This window comes from Lepidochelys kempii, chromosome 12 (assembly GCF_965140265.1).
Source record: "Lepidochelys kempii isolate rLepKem1 chromosome 12, rLepKem1.hap2, whole genome shotgun sequence".
NCBI lineage: Eukaryota > Metazoa > Chordata > Testudines > Cheloniidae > Lepidochelys > Lepidochelys kempii.
The window spans coordinates 37218057-37236382 of record NC_133267.1 but is presented as its reverse complement, the minus strand read 5'-3'; the positions used below and the strand labels follow the sequence as shown (position 1 = coordinate 37236382).

The 18326-nt window shown below is 46.2% G+C and overlaps 1 protein-coding gene across 8 annotated transcripts in view; it reads left to right on the top strand.

Moving 5' to 3' along the window:
• Nucleotides 1-18326, top strand: part of KIAA0513 (KIAA0513 ortholog) — a 92337-nt gene that overhangs the window by 22499 nt on the left and 51512 nt on the right. The window contains exon 2 of one of the 8 annotated variants that reach the window (XM_073308139.1): nt 12099-12322. The exons of 6 other annotated variants lie outside the window; for them this stretch is intronic. The gene's annotated coding sequence lies outside the window, so the exon portion shown is untranslated. Of the gene's footprint in view, nt 1-195; nt 293-12098; nt 12323-18326 lie in introns of those variants that run through there. One more of the 8 variants, XM_073308140.1, reaches the window with a different exon arrangement.

Sequence of the window (18326 nt, the reverse complement as noted above, 5' to 3'; positions counted from 1 at the left end):
GACTACTTCTGAGCATGTACCCTACTTGCCTCAAATTGTACAATGCTTCTGTAGTTTGGCTGAACAGAGACCGGGTTAGTGCCACCTATCTCATTTTTGCTTTTGTGTATGTTGTCGTTGTGATCTAAACAGGAGTTGAGTCCAGGATGTAATACACTGGAGAGGCAGTGTCGTCTTGGGGTTGAAGATATGAGACCTGGGTCCCAGTCCAAGCTCCGTCACTGACTCATCATGTGACCTTGGACAAGTCATTTCAACTCTCTGCTTCCCTTTCCACCTTTATAAAAGAGAGGTAGTTCCAAGCCATTTTTGTAAAGCATTTTAAGAATGTCCAAGTGCAGCATTACATTATTGATCCATTGCCTGCGCCTAATTAGTAGTGTGTCGCTTTTTGGTATTAAGTCCGACTTCCTTGTTTTGCTTTCGTGTTTTGGCCAAAAAAGCCCAAAACAAAACAACTCCTTACTGAATAAAAAGGGACTGAAATGAGCAAAAGTAACTTGCTTAATAATTTTCAGAAATGTCTTCGTATTTATGGAAGGAAAAGGGATTTTTTCCTTGCAGTCTGTGCACAGAGATTGCTTAAGGTAATAGTAAATTAAATTCCCTTTTCTACATATTTATATGCCATGTACTGTAACTCATGAAGAAGAGCTTAATTTTTGTGTGGTTTAGCTTTACAGATGTAGAAGTTCTCTACCCCAAGGAGCCCAGCATACTAACCCACTGATAGATTCTGCTCCTACCATCTGCTTCTGTCATATAACAGCTAGGTAATGATGCAAGGCCTGATATTTTTCATAGGTGCTGAGCACCCACAACCCCCATTGAAATTATAGATGCTCACCACTTCTGAAAATCAGGTCCTTGACACCACTGTCATATACGACCTAGCCTGTCTCTCTCCATTTTAATGTGCCTGTTAGAGGGTTTAGCCCCTAGCACTATATTATTTGGAAGAATAGCATTAGTGCCATAGTGTAGACCACTGTTTCTCAGCCTTTTCAGGTGGCAACCCTTTCTGTAAGTACAATGTTTGTCATCCTCTTACATTTACTTTAAGAGTAAAAAATGTTATCAATATTAACAGTGATATGCCTGTATAATTTATTTGCACGTGTGTTTGGAGAGGTTGACTGAGAATACTTGACCTTGAAAGGTCAGGGTGTACAGGGAGTGAGTCTCTTTGCTTTAGCGTGTAATAAAATCCTTGCAAACCCTCCCCGCTCCCCCCATCTTATGTGACCCTTCATCCCCGAGTGTTGCATCCCTCTGGTTAAGAAATAGTGGGTTAAACCAGTGGCTCTCAACCTCTCCAGATTACTGTGTCCCTTTCAGGAGTCTGATTTGTCTCACGTACCCCCAAGTCTCACCTCACTTAACGACTTGCTTACAAAATCAGATATAAAAATGCCACAGCAAACTATGAGTGAAAAATGGCTGACTTTCTCATTTTTCCATATAATTATAAAATAAAACAATTGGACTATAAATATTGTACTTACATTTCAGTGTATAGAGCAGTATAAACAAGTCATTGTCTGTAGGAAATTTTTCTTTGTACTGACTTTGCATGTGCTTTTTATGTAGCCTGTTGTAAAACTAGGCAAATATCTCGATGAGTTGATGGACCCCCTGGAAGACCTCTGCGTACCCCACAGGGGTACCCGTACCCCTGGTTGAGAGCCACTGGGTTAGACAATCTGAGGGTATTTCCCCTTGCTGTGGCCATGTTTTCCTGCCTTCATAATATTAAGTGATAAAGTGTGATTAATAATACTTTATATAGCACCCTTCATTCAAGGAACTCGGAGGATCTTTACAAGCCGTACTTAAACCTCATACTCACCTACCCCTCTGGAGAGTTATATTTAAGTGAGGCTTTTTTTGACAGTTGAAAGGCTAAGATACAGCATCTACAGACCTCATTTAATGTCTTTGTAACCAATGGAGTGAGACCTGTCTCTGTGACAAGCAGCACTAAGATAAGGATAAGTTGTCACTTGCCAGTGCAACCCTTACGCTTTAGCACACAGCTACTCCATGCATTTAATTAGGCAGTTAGCTGCCTGCTTTTCCTAGGTATCTCTTTGACAGGCAGGGCCATCTCAGCTGTCAAAGTTTCATATGGATCAAAGTTGGCTTCATTTCTTTCCCTGAATTTGCTGTCGATGCCCAGTAACGAAATCTCATTGCACATTTGCTGCATGGTCTGCTGCCTATCAGAGACACAAGTTGAGTGAAGTATTATCTTGTACTGGACCAGCTTCTGTTGGTGAGAGAGAGAGATCTGTGTGTGCCTCAAACGCTTGTCTCTCTCTCTCTCTCCCTCCAACAGGAGCTGTTCCAATAAAAGATACGGCTACGACTGCACTGCATATCCCTGTCTAAAGCTTTCAGAGGGAAGCTCCTTATTGCTAAGGAGCTATTGATACTACTTAGATTGCTTCAAAGAAAGCTTTGTTGAGAAACAGCCCTGCTAATATTTCCTAGTTCCTGCATTTCTCTGCCGTTGTGATGTCACTGAGACCCCACACATGGAAACCAGGTTTGTTGCTCCATACCCCACTTGTGCCCCACTTGCTGCTTTTGCCTCCTGACGCCATAATTTTGATTGTGGCATCATTTGCTTCCACAGCAAAAGAGAATTAATTACACCCCCATGCTCTCCTAGAGTAGAAACACTTACATCCCTTGCTTTTATCCTTTTTTTTTTTTTGTATTGTGGTAGCACTGCAGGGAAGGCCAGTCGTGGGCCAGGAACTCATTGTGCTAGATGCTGTACAAACGCAGAACAGAAAGATCGTTCCTGCCCCAAAAAGCTTCTAGTCTTGTCATTTCAGCACTGCCGGAAAGTTGTCAGCATGCACTCTGGGGTCAAGCACATTGATATATACAAGCTTATCTGCTCTTCTCAGGCACCTGGAATACTTGTAGCAAAAACAGGGATGAATTAAGGATGGTGGGAGATCCTTGTTAAACAGTCTGCAGTGACTCTCGACCGTGGGTTCCAACCTCAGGGCAGACTGTCAAGAAACAGGGCACCATCTCCCAACTGGTTGTGTGGTCTAGACTTAGATTTCAGCAACCAAGTATCAAATGTGAACTCCTCAAGCCTTAACATGGAGTCACAGACGGTCCCCTTGGGCACTCCAGTCTATCTTGCCACCCAGGCAAGCTTGCCTTGGCGATACATTGTCCCTTACACCGAAAACCACACCAAGATTCAGGTCACTCCCAGTCCCAAAGGACCAGTCACTTTCCCCAGGAAATTGTACCTTAGATCTCTCACCAAAGACAACACTTGTAGCCAGTCTGTAATAAACTAACTAAAGATTCATTAAGTAGGAAAAAGAAGTGAGTTATTTACAAGGTTAAAGCAGGTAAACCTATCCACAAAAATGAGCTACAGTCTTAGGTTCCAAAAGTGTAATAGCTGCTATGATACGCAAGCTCTGTGTGCCCTTTAGAGCTAGCTAAAGCCAAGCAGCTTGGGGATCCCTTGCTTATGCTTAAAATTTTGCCCTCGCCGAATTCCAAGCGGCCCAGTGATGATGATTTCTCCTTGACGGGAATTTTTATTCCCTTCCTTTTGAGTTCAAACTGTGATGGGACGAGCTTTTGTGCACGTCCCCTCTTCATGGTGTGGGGAAAGCGATCAAAGTCTTCTGCCAACTGATGTTCCACGGTGGCTTGTCTGATGTGTGTAGGCCTTGTTTTGTTGGCCGGAAGATGACATCTCTTGTCGTAAACTAGTATTTCACACTTGGTAATGCTTCTCTCCTGACTGGGCGGGGCGTTTTCCAGTTTCAGAGCAAACACTGAAATCTTACCTTATAATGTAAGATACAGATATTGTAAGATAACGCATGCAGGAATTTACAAGCATTTCATAAAGTCTAAACATTCAACACATTCTTGTAAACTTAACATCTGTTCTAACAATGCTAACACACGGGGAGCCAGACTGCTTTCTAGCTGAGCATTTGTCAGTCTTCAGTGAGCCCTAAGAGCCTTGGCATAAGCTGGCACCTGGTCTGCCAGCGTCACGATCCTATCCCAAGCTTTCTCGTTTGTTACATTCTCTTCCCCCTTCCCACCTCACTGTCCTGACTTTCATTCAAGTTGAAGCGTCTGAGTCCATTAGCAAATGGAACAGCTTCTGGGAGAGGTAACTGATATGTTAGTGCAAGGAAGAGACAGAAGAGCAGCTTTTGTGTTTCTCCTGATTTTAATTATTGCCACAGACTTCCAAGATGTGCTGAATTCTTAGCACTGAGATGCATCTTTCCAACTCAGTTAGCCTGGGCAATTGGTTTTGGGCTGTGGGAATGGCTGCTGTTGACTTGGATGAAGGCAGTTTACAGATTCTGCATGTTGCAAATAGAGAGGAAGGTAATGTTGATGTACAAAAAAGCAACCTAGATAGAGGAATTGATGTGATCTGATTTACAATGTAAATGCAACATGTGATGAGTGTCTTAAATTTGGCAGCTGATTAAAATCATGAGTACGTTGTTGTGTTAGACGACATCTAAGCAAGTTTGCGTACGTGTACCAAAATGTGTTATGAATGGGATTAGCCATTTCCCACTTGTTTAGTATAACTTTTGCACTCTGCAGATTGTGTGGAGGCTGATGGTAAATGTAACGCTTTCATCCTAACTTGATTAAGGCGGATGAGTCACTTGCTGATCTTTTCATGCATGCTGTATGACAGCTGTCCATAATAGAGAAAAACCTTTGGTAATGGGGGAAGTTCTCCTTTGTAAAGCAGTTAATATTACAAGAATACTAGCACTTGAATAAATATGTGCGCTTTCTATGTATCATTCTGTGTGTGCGTGTGTGTATGTAACTTTTCTTTGCAAAGGCTGGAGGTGGTTTTGCATAGTTGACTATCTAGCATGAGCCTAGGGATGCTGGAACAACTTGTATAGTGGGGGGTGCTGAGAGCCATTGAACCAAACTGTAAACCCTGGATAGGATGGAAACCACTTCCAGTTTGGGGGTGAGGTAGCACCCCTAGTTCCAGCACTGAGCCATGAGCCTGGTTTTCAAACAGTTAGGGTGCACACAATGCATGCCCAATACCTAACTTGTGTGTGCAATTACACATCAGTCTGGTAGTTGTGTGCACAACGGACAGCAGTCTGGGGGCAGAGATCTCAGGGTAGAAGAATGAAAATCTTGAAAGGGCTGAGAATCCCAGAGAGAGAGGAATTTGCCATGATAAAAGGAAGAACAACTAGGAGTACATTTAAGACAAGGGAAATTTACAAACTATCAAGAAGAGCTTCCTTGGTGGTGAGATCTATTAGTTTGTGGGCTAACCTCCCATGAGAAGTGATGGAAGCTCCATTGCTTGGCACATTTTAAAATTATTCCAGACTCTGGTCAGGACATACAGTCGAGAAGAAGGTTGCACTGACGGAACAATGCACTAGGTGGGATCTAATTTAGGTCACATACAAACATCTTTTGTATTACTCTTGGTGTCCATGTATCACATCATTCTCATTTCAAACCCCACGAACCCGCAGTGCAAGACACCGTAGTCGGCTGGCAAGATAATGCAATTGACTGTCATGCATGGCAACATTTCTGTAACACCTTCTTCCAAGAATCTGTGGGCTTTAACGATTTTAATTAATGCCTCCACAAATCCCTCTGGTACAGGGAAGTGCTGTTACCACACTTAAAAGATGTCAAAACAGCAATAGAAGGAAGCTAAGCTAATGGACTTTCCTAAGGCCTCACAGTGAGTCTATGTAACCAGGGACATTTGGTGAGGGAGATGCCAGCTTAATTCCGCAGACATACTTTGGATTAGGAGAGTTTTCTGGAGGGATATGGTGGAACAATGGCATATCTTGATTATTTTTTTTAAGAGTGCCCCTCCTGACTGGCAGTGTAATCACATTGTAACACACTATTGCAATGGGTGTTTATGTATGTTTGCATATAGCCTGGGAGGTGTTAAATTGGCATCTGGAATACCATAGGGACGGGCACATTAGAGAGCAATGGATCTGATGATTGCTTTCCAATGTGGAGTCAGGGCTTGTCATCTCCAGTGGGTTTTAATCCATAAGGGTGGTACTGCCAAATATTTTGTTTCCTTTAAAACTCTCCATGAAGTGGAATGTGTAGACAGATGAACACGTTCCTTTCTCTTCTAAAAAAGTCTCCTGGACTTTAGGGTGAGTATAATTTGGTGCTTAACTTGATGCTGTCACTTTACAAAATTATGTATGGAGCAGTCAATGAGCCCAAGTTGAGCCAAGGGTCCTGCAGTGATGCAGCAGCCAGCATGTGCAGGTTCTCAGCATTATGTTCGGATGCCATTGGTGTGTTCAGCCCTGTGCAGATTTGGAGCTGTCCAGGGCCCTTGCCACTTAAGGGTTATCTGTGCTAAAACCAAACCACACCTGCAAACAACTGGGTTCAGAACTCAGAGCAGCTCCACTTCGGTGTAGCTAGACTTTGGAGACGTGCTGGGGTCAGTCCAGGCAACATGGGCTTTTTCAGCTAAGGCCCGTTTTTCAGTCCTTTATTGAAGCACTCAATCGTTCACTGTCGAGCCGGGTGAAATATTGAGCAGAGGGGGGGTATGGATTTTACAAAATCCAGTGATACAGACTCCTGGGTATTTTGCCCTCTTGTATCGCTTGCAGTTTATTGCAACAGGAGTTTGTGTCACATCTTTCACTTGGCAATCCTGATGTTTCATGGGGCAGGCTGTCCCGAAGCCTCTCTCACCTTGCAGTGAGGCAGCGTGTAATATGCTTCTCATTCTGCTAGGGGGCATGTGACCTAAATTAGCAGTGCTTAGGGTAACTTTTATGGAAGAGGTCCTGTGCAAATCCCCTGCTAGCTGCCTCCTGTGCAACTGAAGTGCATCTAGCTGTTCTGGCTGCTCTTAATCAGTTCCTCCTCTTTCTCTCTTGCCCTGTGTTCTCGAACCAGCTTTGGAAGATGTGAACTTGGCCATTGAAAGCAGACTTGGATCATGCCTATTCTTGGAACTCTTCCTTGCTGTCACTGTACAAAAAACATAGGTTGCTTATTGAGTATGACAGACTAAACCCACCCCCAGAATCTTCATTAGCGAGCAGCCTTTAGAGGCAACAAAACGAAGTGTAAAATATACGCTTGAATCTGTTTGAATGCTGAGGACTCTCTTGTTCTGCTGTCAAAAGCACAGTTGTAGCAGAGGGGGACTTTCTTCTCTTCTTCTCCTTATGTATTAATTGTGAACACACAGAAAAACAAACTAACTTAACCACTGTATTGTTGGCCCTGGAAACTGGAGCCTTCCGTGAACCCCCTAAAATGTGTGCGCATAGCCGATGGCAGCCGTGCAAGCTTCCTCATGCAGTGTACTGTGACGTGCCTCAATCTTATGCATGGGATGACCAGCTCTAATGATGATGTCTCCAGGCCCATGCAAATGGTTGTGCTCTTCGTTGAGTTGCGAGTGAAGGTGCCCGGTGGTGGTGGTGATGTGTGAGATTTGCCCATTGGGCAATGAATTTAGATGACTAATTCATTTCACAAAGTCCTCTGGCCGGCCATTGACCAGCAAATGATGTCTAGTTATTACTAACGCAGGCTGTATTTGAATGAATCACCTAGAGGTGATCAGCTCCATTACTTAGCTCATTACCAGTCCCATTTGGAGGGCTCTTCATCTCCTAGATGGTTGAGTTGGAAGGGTCTTCTATGGTTATCCAGTTGTGTCCAATTCCATGGAGTAGGCTCAAATGCTGCACTAATCCCACCAGGACTCATTAGGACAGTGCCATAATTGTTTGAGTTTAGAGTTTAGGAAAAGCTTGTCTGTCATGGCTCATTGCGCCTTGTTGTGACTTCTTGATGGCTTGTCTTGCGCCTAACTGAAAAGGACTTTCACTGCAGAATTGCACCTTGCCACTGGTGACCACCTGAGATCTTCTACACCTAGCCTGATCGGGCTGGGCTGGTACTTGGATGGGAGACTCGGGAAGAGGAGCTGGTTCATTCTCTAGGTGTCACTGTTCTCTCGGCGCTCTGATGCCTGGGCTGCTGCTGCTGTTTTGGAGGCATCATCAAAGCCGAAGTCCTGTACGCTGGCTGGAGCTGAAGTCCCCAGGGTCTTTTTTGGCAAGAACTGGGGGTTATCCCCAGTGCCCTTGACCAAATTTCAATGTGGGTAAATACAGACTGTCAATCTACCTCCTTCCTAATGCTTTCAATCAAAGTACCCTTCATTTCCGGCCTGAAAACACTCATGGAGTGTTCTTGTGTGCTATGAAACTGCTGTAATGTTCTACCCTGGAAGTGGCTGCAAGGGATTCCTATGTGTATAGTTTGTTCAGTAACTTTGGACTGACAGGCACTGTGAACCTTGAATTTTCTTTGCATGGTGCAGCCTATTTAATAGCAGAAAAGTAGCTGATCCTCTTATGGAAATAAGACAATGAAGATGACGCGACTCTGCAAGATGCTGCAAAGGGCCTGAGGGGCACTCTTCCTGTGACTGTTTTTTTGTTTGTTTTTTTTTTTTTTAGCAGGAAGGGTGTACAAGTTGAAACAAGCCTGGAATAAAAAATACATCTTGGTTTTTATCTGAAGATATCATAGGTCCATGTTGTTCCTTCCGAGGACGTTCAGTATGAAATTAGTGTTCCTTCCATTGTCTAGTTCCTTCTGGCACATCCAGCAATGCTGGGGAATTGGAATGTTAGCTGTACTGTCTCACAGAATCACATCTTAGTTTCTGCAATCTGGCATTTTTCTCTTTTGCTACCTGCCCCCTTCCTGAGCCTACTTCAGGGTTTGGGGAGGAGGCGGGGGAAGAAAACATTACCAGAAATAATCTCCCACATGCCCCAGTGAGTTTATAGTTGCCGGGGCTGTCAGATATTGAGTAATCCTCTGGATTCAAATACACCGCGGATTAGCAAAAGGCGGGTAAGTCTGTTTTGTTTTCCATGCAGTTGTTTTCAAGGTAAGGCTTAACGTGAGAAGGAATTGGGAGGGGAACTTCTGGCTGCAAATATATTTCTGTAACTCGCTATGGAATCTCTTCTATCTCTGTACTAATAACCAAGCTTGATACACAGTAGAGATGGACAGCTCAGGTTCGTCACCTGTTCCTGCAGGTATGCATGGGACATTAGGTTGACTGGGCTGTTGGCTCTTTATTTCCTTTTTGGAAGAAACTAATGATTTTAGGGATGAAATGTCAAAGTTGCGGGGGTGGGGGGGAGAAGCGATTGAAATACCATTGTTCCTTCTGCTCCTGGCTGGTGGCTCTGCAGTGTCATAGAGAGAGAACACAGATGAATTGATGTGTGCACTGATACAGTGCCTTGAACATGAATAGCAGTTCACAGAACAAATAAGACATGGGGCCAGTCTCTGATCTGTGTGACTCTGATGCAAATCTGGGGTCACTCGATTTAAGTTACTGTGGATTTACAGCAGCAGAACTGAGATTAAACTGGGATCTGCTATCTGGGCATCAAATATCTTACAATGGAAGTTAAGACCTGAAAACAAGTGATCACAGACAAAAGTGGGATGAGCGTGGTGGGGGGAAGGGGTGTAACTAAGATAAGGTGTGGTTGCATAGCTTTGTTATATAAAAGCTTTGCGTTTGGATAATTTTTTTAAATGGTCTTTGCAATGGACAAGTTAATGATCATTTTAATCAGTGGAAAGTAGTAAATTACTGACACATTTGGTTTTCTGCTCGGAACTACTGGCCACGTTCGCGTGTGTGATATTTCTTTTTTAAAAAGCATTTTAGGGTGGAAAAATGTATCTCTGGATCGGTAACTTCAAGCCCCATGCTGCACCATGTACAGCAGCAAGGTGCCTTTTAAAACCATGCATTAGAGGGGTGTCTGAGCTCTCAGAACAGAGGTTCCCTGATGCTGGAGTTCGATGCACAGGGTTACTGAAAAGTACTGGAAAGCCTTCTAGAGGATCGTGTTTGCTGTGATGTGGAGCTGGGTGGCAGTGAGAGGCCCTCCATCATGAGAGTGATGCTAACTGCAGTGCTGAATGCCCTCTACTTCAAGGATGAGGCTTTGGCAGAAGGTGTATTAAACAGGGCTGTGGCCTTTTGAAGTGCTTCCATGACAGCTGCCATCTTGTTTGACACCGGGAGCCACCACAGCTGAAAGCAGGAGTGTCTACCGCTTGAGCGGAAGAGCCCAGAGGCTGTACCAGACTGGCATTCTCCGTGGATCAGATACAGAGAGGGGGAAGTATAAGGTGCCCTAACAAGTGGCTTACATACATCGGTGTGTATGTAAGATCCTGGGCTTGATGCTGAGTCCTCTCTCCCTCCTCGAGGCTAAGCTCTGGGACAGCTGAGAGCAGCCATGCTGAGCAGGCTGCTAAGGGAGCAATGCGCTTTAAAGCACAGCTGGTTGCTGAGGATCTGTAGGAAATTTCTAAGGAAATCTAACTTGACCAACAGGGCCTAGGCGTGTCTCCCCCGGTGATTTTGATCAAATGTATGTACAGCTCATGAACAATTCTCCCACCGGATCCCTTGGTTGAGTGGACAGTCCGATGGCCTTTAGATCTGGGATTCGGCGTAGTGTCCTGTCCAGTTCCTGTGAGATGGGGGTTGGGACTTGTGCTGCTTTCGCTCCCTACCTCTTGGGAGACTTCAAGAATTTTACTCTAGAAGGAGGAGTTACAAATGTCCCAGCTGCTCCCGTGTTGGGATTCATCTGCCAGGGCTGGGGTGGAGGAATACGTGCTGTCCTCAGTCTCTGGCTGCCCTGGGAGAAGAATGGTACTGCTTTACACACAGGCACAGCGAGCATGATTTTACTCTCAGTGAGGACAGGGCTCGAGATGGCTCTCCAAGCGCGAGGACGGAACTCGTCAGTGCTACATGGTTCGCTGCCCTCGATTGGGTCGTGTTTGTGTCGCCCTCTAGTGGCTGCAGCTCTAATTAGTACAAAGTCCTAATCCTGTGGCGAGAGAAGAGGTTCTCCCTTGTAACAGGAGCTGGTGGTAGAGCGGGGCTTTTGCGGAGATCTGTGAAGTCAGTTCAGTAGCTATGTTTATTGCTTGCTAGTGACCACAAAACTCTGAGTAGCTGCTGTACTGTCCTGTGGGAGTAGAGAGCAAAGAATACCAATAGAAAGAGAAGGAAGATGCTAGAATAAAAAATGGAAGTGAAGGGGCTAGTTAAGTGGTGCTTCATCAGTAAAGCCTCCCTGATGTCCTGCTTCTTTATAAATACAATAAAACAGGCTCCTAGATGGTGCAGTGTCGCTTCTGTCAGATGCAGGGTTTGCTCCGTTGCAGAGATTCTCAGCCTTCTCCTTTCTAAGGCCCCTTCCCTGCTGCATGGGGTAGGAAGGGCAGAGTGGTCGCATATCCCTGCTGTGGAAAGAAGTGAGCTGTAGCTCGCGAAAGCTCATGCTCAAATAAATTGGTTAGTCTCTAAGGTGCCACAAGTACTCCTTTTCTTTTTGCGAATACAGACTAACACGGCTGTTACTCTGAAATCTGCACCCATTGTTTCTACAGGGGGCTGGGAAGAGTGGTGATTTTTTTTCAAAGAAAAAACTCAACATTTCAAACTCTGGATGTGCCGTTTCTGCCCTTTTCAAGGGTCCCACGCTCTCACTTGCTCTTTTGAATCCACATTTCCACCTCCACCCCCCCCGCCCCCCCCCCGCTCCCCACAGGGAGGTGCAAGTGCTGTAGAGGGAACAATAAAACCCTCTGTCTGCTAACCTCTCACTTTAGTGCTTTGCGGAGGATGGTGGGGTGGGTTCCCGGCTTGTTAGTGACGCACAATTCACATAGCCCCTTGCTGGGGGTGGGGGAATGCTTTCAGACCCCTTGACGTCCCCCTATTTACTGCTTTGATGGAATTAAAATGTCAAACCTTTTGGTAACTCTGGGACGTGCTGCTCGTTCTCTGCTCAGAAAACGGCATTATAAAAGAAATCCCTCGGCGTTTGACCTTTAAGTGAAAGAGAGAAATTATTAGCTGAGTCAGTGAATATGTTGTGTGCCACTTGCTAATTGGAAGGCAGGGGGTGGGGAAACTGACAAGAGCCTATCATGATCAACAGGGTGTGCACGCGTGTGGCTGATATGGAGACGGATGCACGAGGATTCACAGACACGCAGCTCTGGAGGCTGCTGAATTGCTTTGCGCACTGCGCTGAGCATCTACCCCTTGCTGTTGGATTGTTCCCTCCCCCCCCCTCTCAACAGCTGCCTAGAGTTGGACGTTTCTCCCTGTCTCCTCTTCTTCATTTTCCTGAAGTGGATCACCAGGCAAGTGGCAAAGCAGGTAATTTATGACCCGCGGTAGTTACAGTAATTGCATTGCTTTCAAATGAGATCACCAGAGAGCCAGACAGATTTATTTTAACTTTGCTAAACTTAAAGATGCATGAAATGCTTTATTCATAGTTGGACTGTCTGTCTGGTTTAAGGGTTGGCATGCTGTCCATCAGTACACCATCTAAGCCCAGCATGCGAGATGATGCCCTATAAGTATATTGGTTCGGTTCTCAGACTCCTGAGTGGAAGAGGTAAACCGCTGCTGATTCTGACTAGTGTAGCTTGGCTAGTTTTGCAGAGAGGCAATGCCCCTGCTTTGTGTTTTGCTCTCTTTAAGGTTTGCTGGTGGGGAGTTTAGTTGCATTGTTGTCTGGAGTGTGCTGTGCTTGGGAACAGAAACCCACTGAAGTGAACCCTGTCAAAATTGCACACCGGTTCCCTCTCTCCCCCACCCCCGCCCCTGTTCTTCTCCACCCACCCCATGCACCTTCCTTCCTCTTTGAGCTGACATGCAATGAGTGCTGGGCAGGCCTGGGGAAAGGAGATGGGGGGGGGGTGTATGGGGGGGGGGCGGGATTAGGTGCATATGAGCTCCTGAGAGAGGGATTGCAGCTTCAAGATTATCCATGGTGTTCCACTGCTTGTTCCCAAGTCCCCGTTGCTCCTGTGAAGTCAGATAAGAGCCTCTCTGAGCGCTAATAACCTGTCACTGAACAAGCAGAACAGCCCAGGGAACAAAGGCGCTTTGAGACTTATTCACCACAGGTAAAATCTAAGTGAGGTGATAAGGAAGGGAAATGACTGAGTGCCAAAGCAGGGGCAGCCTCTGCCTTAGAGCCTGGCGCATGGGGGACAGTCTGGAACTGTAGAGATCTTGGTTTTCATCTGAGAAGCGCAGCATTTGCAGATTGGTCTGAATTATTTGGTTCAGGGTATGTGTGAGATTTTCCTCTGTTCTCTTTCCACTGGGGATCCCCCTTGCAAAACACCCTTGTCCCTTTAAAATCTTCTCATTGTACTAATGCAGTGGGCTGCAGATGGCTGGATTGCACTCCCTTCAAACCCCACTGGTGCAGTCTGGAGCAGTCAATTACAGCTTCTCTCTTTCTCCTCTTCCTGGCTGAGAGGTACTTTTGTGCACGGACAGGCCAGGCGTGGGAAACTCATGATCTGAAATCTTATCCCGAGGCACTGGCAGAATTGTGCTTCAGTGACATGCTTCCAGCTTTGCTGATCAGCTTCTTGGAGTAATATCCCAGTAACTCAATAAAAGGCTGGAGGCAGCCGTTCAAATTAGTCAATGTCTGAGCTTACTTCTGAGAGCTCAAGTGCGTTAAAAGCTTGTTAAAAATATTTTCATTTAAGGGGCTGCAGCTATTAAAGCTATTAAAGTAGCTGGGTCATCAAATGGCTTAGCGAGGTCAACCTGGGCTCCTGTCTCTCCCTCCCCTGGCGTCTGATATCTGGTGTTGACATAACGGAAATGATGCGGTTGGGGTGCACAAGAAAAGCAAGAGACTTGCAGAATTGCAGGATAGCTCCCTTCTTTAAAAAATCAAATCTGCTTTAATTTTCAAGGTTGAATTAGCCATGTCTTTAAAAGAAAAGGGGTGGACTGGGTCACCCTTAAAAAGGAAATGAATAGAGTTTAGTTTACAGTGAACAGTAATTAGTCTGCCCGGGCCTCAGTTTCCCCATCTGTGAAATGGAGACAATGATATTGTGACCTTCTTTGTGAAGTGCTTTGGGGTCTACTCATGGAAAGTGCGAGATAAGAGCTCGGAATTCTTACTGCTGTTGCCACTTCCCCTTTTGCATGCCAATGGTGAGCTGGATTGCCAATGTCTTCCTGCACTTCCCAGGCCTGTGAAATATCAAAATAGCATCTTCCTGCAGGCGTACTAGCATAGTTATGAAATAGTGACGGGTTCTGTAATTTTTAAACATTGTTTGAAAAATTATTTGGTGTTTTGTATGTAGATTATATTATGTAGGTACATTTATTTAAACAGTTGCTTTCAGGTTCGGTTCAGCCCCAAAGGTTTGAGGGAAGGGTTTTATGAAACCTTCATCATTTTATTTATTTTTTTTACTTAAAAAAAAAATTGCTTCCACTGGAGTTAAGGATCTCTGTAGTGTCTGCAACCCAAGCATTGCAGCCATATGTTGGTAGTGGGGAAATAGACCAAAAAAACAAACCGGAATTGATTGAATTTCTATTTTATTGTCTGAGAGCAAGCGTCAGCAAACAGCATTAATAGTGACAAGTAAGTTAGCATATGAAGCCTTCCAGTTTTAATGATTTAGAGGGCTGTTGGTGACATAGACAAGGTTATTGGGGCGTTGGGCCAAATTCTGTGGGCTCACACCAGTATAAACCTGCAGGAGCCAATGGAGTTACTCCAGATTTACACTGGTGTACAAGCAGAATTTGGTCCCCAGTGTTGAGCCTGATCACATCCCTTAAACGTTTCCCTTTCTAGCTTAGACGGGGATATAGCTCATCACGGCAGAAAGACTAAATATGTGTCTTTTAATGGCTACTAGGGCCTGCGACTGATTGGTGACGGACGGTTGATTTCCTTTGCAATTCAGAGAGTTTTACTTGTCAGAAGTAAATGATGGCAGGTCATTGACATAATTGGCTCTTGCCTCTGTGTCTCAGGCTCTGTTTGTTCCTCCCTTTACCCTAAGGGGTGCAATTACTTGCAATGAGGGTGTGATGCAGGAAAGGAAGAGGGGTTGATGGGATGCAGGAGGAATGAGGCAGGGTAGTTCTGATGCAGCTGGGCGAGATGCTCTACTGTCTTTTCTGCAACTATTTAGGCTGTCTCTGATCTGTGGAGACTATATGGGCATAGCTATGTTGGCATAAGCTCATAGAGGAGACAGTCTGGAATGGAGGAAGGGGCTTTCCTATCTCTGTAGGAACACCACCTCCCCAAAGGACTGTGGCTACATCCGTAGAAGCATTTTTCCATCGACACAGCTGTGTCTGCACTCGGGGTTAGGTCAGCATAACTGTACCAGTCAGGGGTGTACATCCTTTTTCACATCCCTGACCAATGTAGCTTTGTTGACCTAACTCTTCAGTGTAGACCAGGCCTTAGCTTCTGACAGGGTCTATCTTCCTGCTTTCATTGGGCTTTGCTGGGAGGTGAATGGTTGGAGTTGGGGGTACTGTAAGTCACACAGGAGGCTGCAGGAGTGTTAGGTATGTGCAGAACTGTTTCTCAAATTATTAAAATGTGTGTTCAGTAGATTTGGAATGAAAATTAGGGGGAGGGATAGCTCAGTGGTTTGAGCATTGGCCTGCTAAACCCAGAGTTGTGAGTTCAATCCTTGAGGGGGCCATTTAGGGATCTGGGGCAAAAATTGGGGATTGGTCCTGCTTTGAGCGGGGGGTTGGACTAGGTGACCTCCTGAGGTCCCTTCCAACTCTGATATTCTATGATTCGATTACGTGGGGAAGGGGAGAGTGCCTGTGGAGAAAGGAATTCAGTTTAATGTCTCTCTGATTTATTCACAGATGGTGCTAATGAGAGCAAGAGTGAAAGGAAATGTTGGGTCTCCTGGAGATGATCTACCCATTTGGGGAAGTCGCACGGGGACCTTTTAGGCCATGTCTACACTACAGCAGCCCCATTCTGGTGCTGCGGTAGTGCAGCAGTGTAGATGCTGCTGTGTTGATGAAGTTAATTCGTCTCTCCAAGAGGCAGTAGCTAGGTTGACAGAATGGTGCTTCTGTTGACCTAGCCGTGTCTAAACCAGGGGGTTGAGCGACCTAACTACGGCGCTCAGGGAGCGAAGTAGCTAGGTCTAATCTGATTTTTAAATGTAGACCAGGGTTTAAATGGATTGTGAACCTTTTATGTCCCTCTCTCCTGGCTTTGCCTGCATGTCAGCATCGTGCACGAAGACTTGCTTTGCCCCACAGAGTTAGATGATATCATTACTAGAGGGTGGCACGCTTTGTTGCTTCTGTTGGTTGGACCCATTGCACACACCTGGGGCTCCTTGAATCCCTCCCTTCCTCACCCTCCTCTGAAGCTCCCTGGACACCACCTCTAATCCCCCTCTGTCAGGGACTCCCTGCAACCCCCCACCTTCTTCCTCCTGCAAGGAGCTCAGTGTGCCTCCTCTCCTATGTAGCAGGATCTCTGGGTACCCCCATGGAGCAAGCTCTGTGTCCCCCATGTCCTTCTCCCCCAATACCATTGTCTCCCACTGAACCTCCATGCCAAGAGCTCTCTGTGCCCCCTTGTTCCCCCTTCCCATCCCTTCCCTGGGCCTCCTGTTTCCTTCTTCCCTACCATGGCAAGGGTTCTGCATCCCCGTCCCCCATACCCTGGTCTCCCATTTCTCCACTGTATGAGGGCTCTGTGTGCCCCCCTTGCCCCACCATTCTTCTTTCTTTTCTGTCTGTCTTTCTGGGAGGTAGGTCATTTAGGGTGTCAACATGTTAAACTGTGTCCTGGGAAGCGCGCCAGGCTGGAATGGCGCCATCAACCGGTTCTTTGATCTGTAGATGGTTGTAGACCTGGTTGAAACTACTGAGCCTGCTAACCGAATGCCAGGAGCTCCATGTGTCCCTCATTTCCCCCTTGCCAGTTTTCTGATTTTCACCAATTTTCCTCGCCTAGAACGTTCCTTGAAATTTTGGAACTTTGGAAATTTCAGGTGCAGAGTTCCGTCCAAAAGTTATTGTGTTACAGGCAGAGAAATGCGGCCAGGCGTAAGACGTCCCTTTGTGCGGCCCTTTATTCTGTGGGTATGTCTATGCTGCAGCTGCACCATTGCCAGGTGGATGCTTCCTACAATGACACGAGCGGTTTTTCCATCATCACAGGTAATCTGGCTTTCCAAGAAGCGGTAACTAGGTCGACAGAAGGAGTCCATTGACCCAGCCATCTCTATGCGAGGAGTTAGGTCGACCTAACTGTGGTGCTCAGTGTGAAATTTTTCACACCCCCAAGCGACTTAGCTAGGTAGACCTAAGTTTTAGGTAGAGAATCAGGCCTTAAACTGTTCGTGTTCTCCTCTTGCCTGATCCGCCAGCGAGTCCTGCGGCATGGCGATCCCCTCCAGAGGGAATTGCTCCGATTCTAGGATTCAGATGTCGCTGCCGGGTCCAGTAGGAGGGGAAGGCGTGTTTCAAGGGAGAAAGCTGGCCCGAGCCAATCTTCGTAACCAGCAACGAGAGTACATAAAATCAGTGGCACAGCGTGGATTGCCCTCCCGTGAAGCAAGTAAATGTCCCCGTTTTACAATTTGGAAACTGAGGCACAGGGAGGCGACGCGTCGGTGGCAGAGTTGGTGGTAGAACCCAGGCTGCTCGTCCATGCTTTGAGTCTGCTTAGACAATGCTTTTTAATACCAGGGACCGGCTTGCTGCCTTCCTAATCTGTGTCAGGGAGAGCTCAGAGATCGGCGCCAGGGCGTGGAGAAACACTGCACTAGGCCACGCTGCCCCTTTCTGTGCTCAGACACACCTCTCCAGTCCGTGCTGAAAACTTGCAACAGAGTGATTCAGAGTTCTGCCGGGGCTGAATAGGCTTGGCCTGATGGTGCGCTATGTTTTCCTTGTTTGCACGCCTACCGCAGTTGTTAGCGCAGTTGCAGGAATTGCCCTCATGAGGGCATGCACGTTTTTGCATGCGCTCAATGCTGAAAACCCCTGCGTATTGAGCATCTGCTTGCTATCCGCTGTAAACTGGAGAAGCTAGTGTTTCTCGTCTCGTAGAGGCAAAGTGAGGAGCGCTGCAGATATCTGAAGGAATATTACTTGCCAGGAGATTGCCAGCTGGCTGCATCAGTGGTTGGGGAGAGCATGGGTCCAAGCTGGTCTTGTGGCTGCTTTGTGTGCGAAGAAAGCAGCGACAGGTTGCTTCATTTTAATTCCAGCTTTTAATAGCCTCTGGCTTCAGGGCTGGAATGTGGTCTCCATGGAGCTTGCAGGTGTGAGTGTGGGTTCCAGTGTCATAATTATGCAAATTGCACCCGCACAGAAG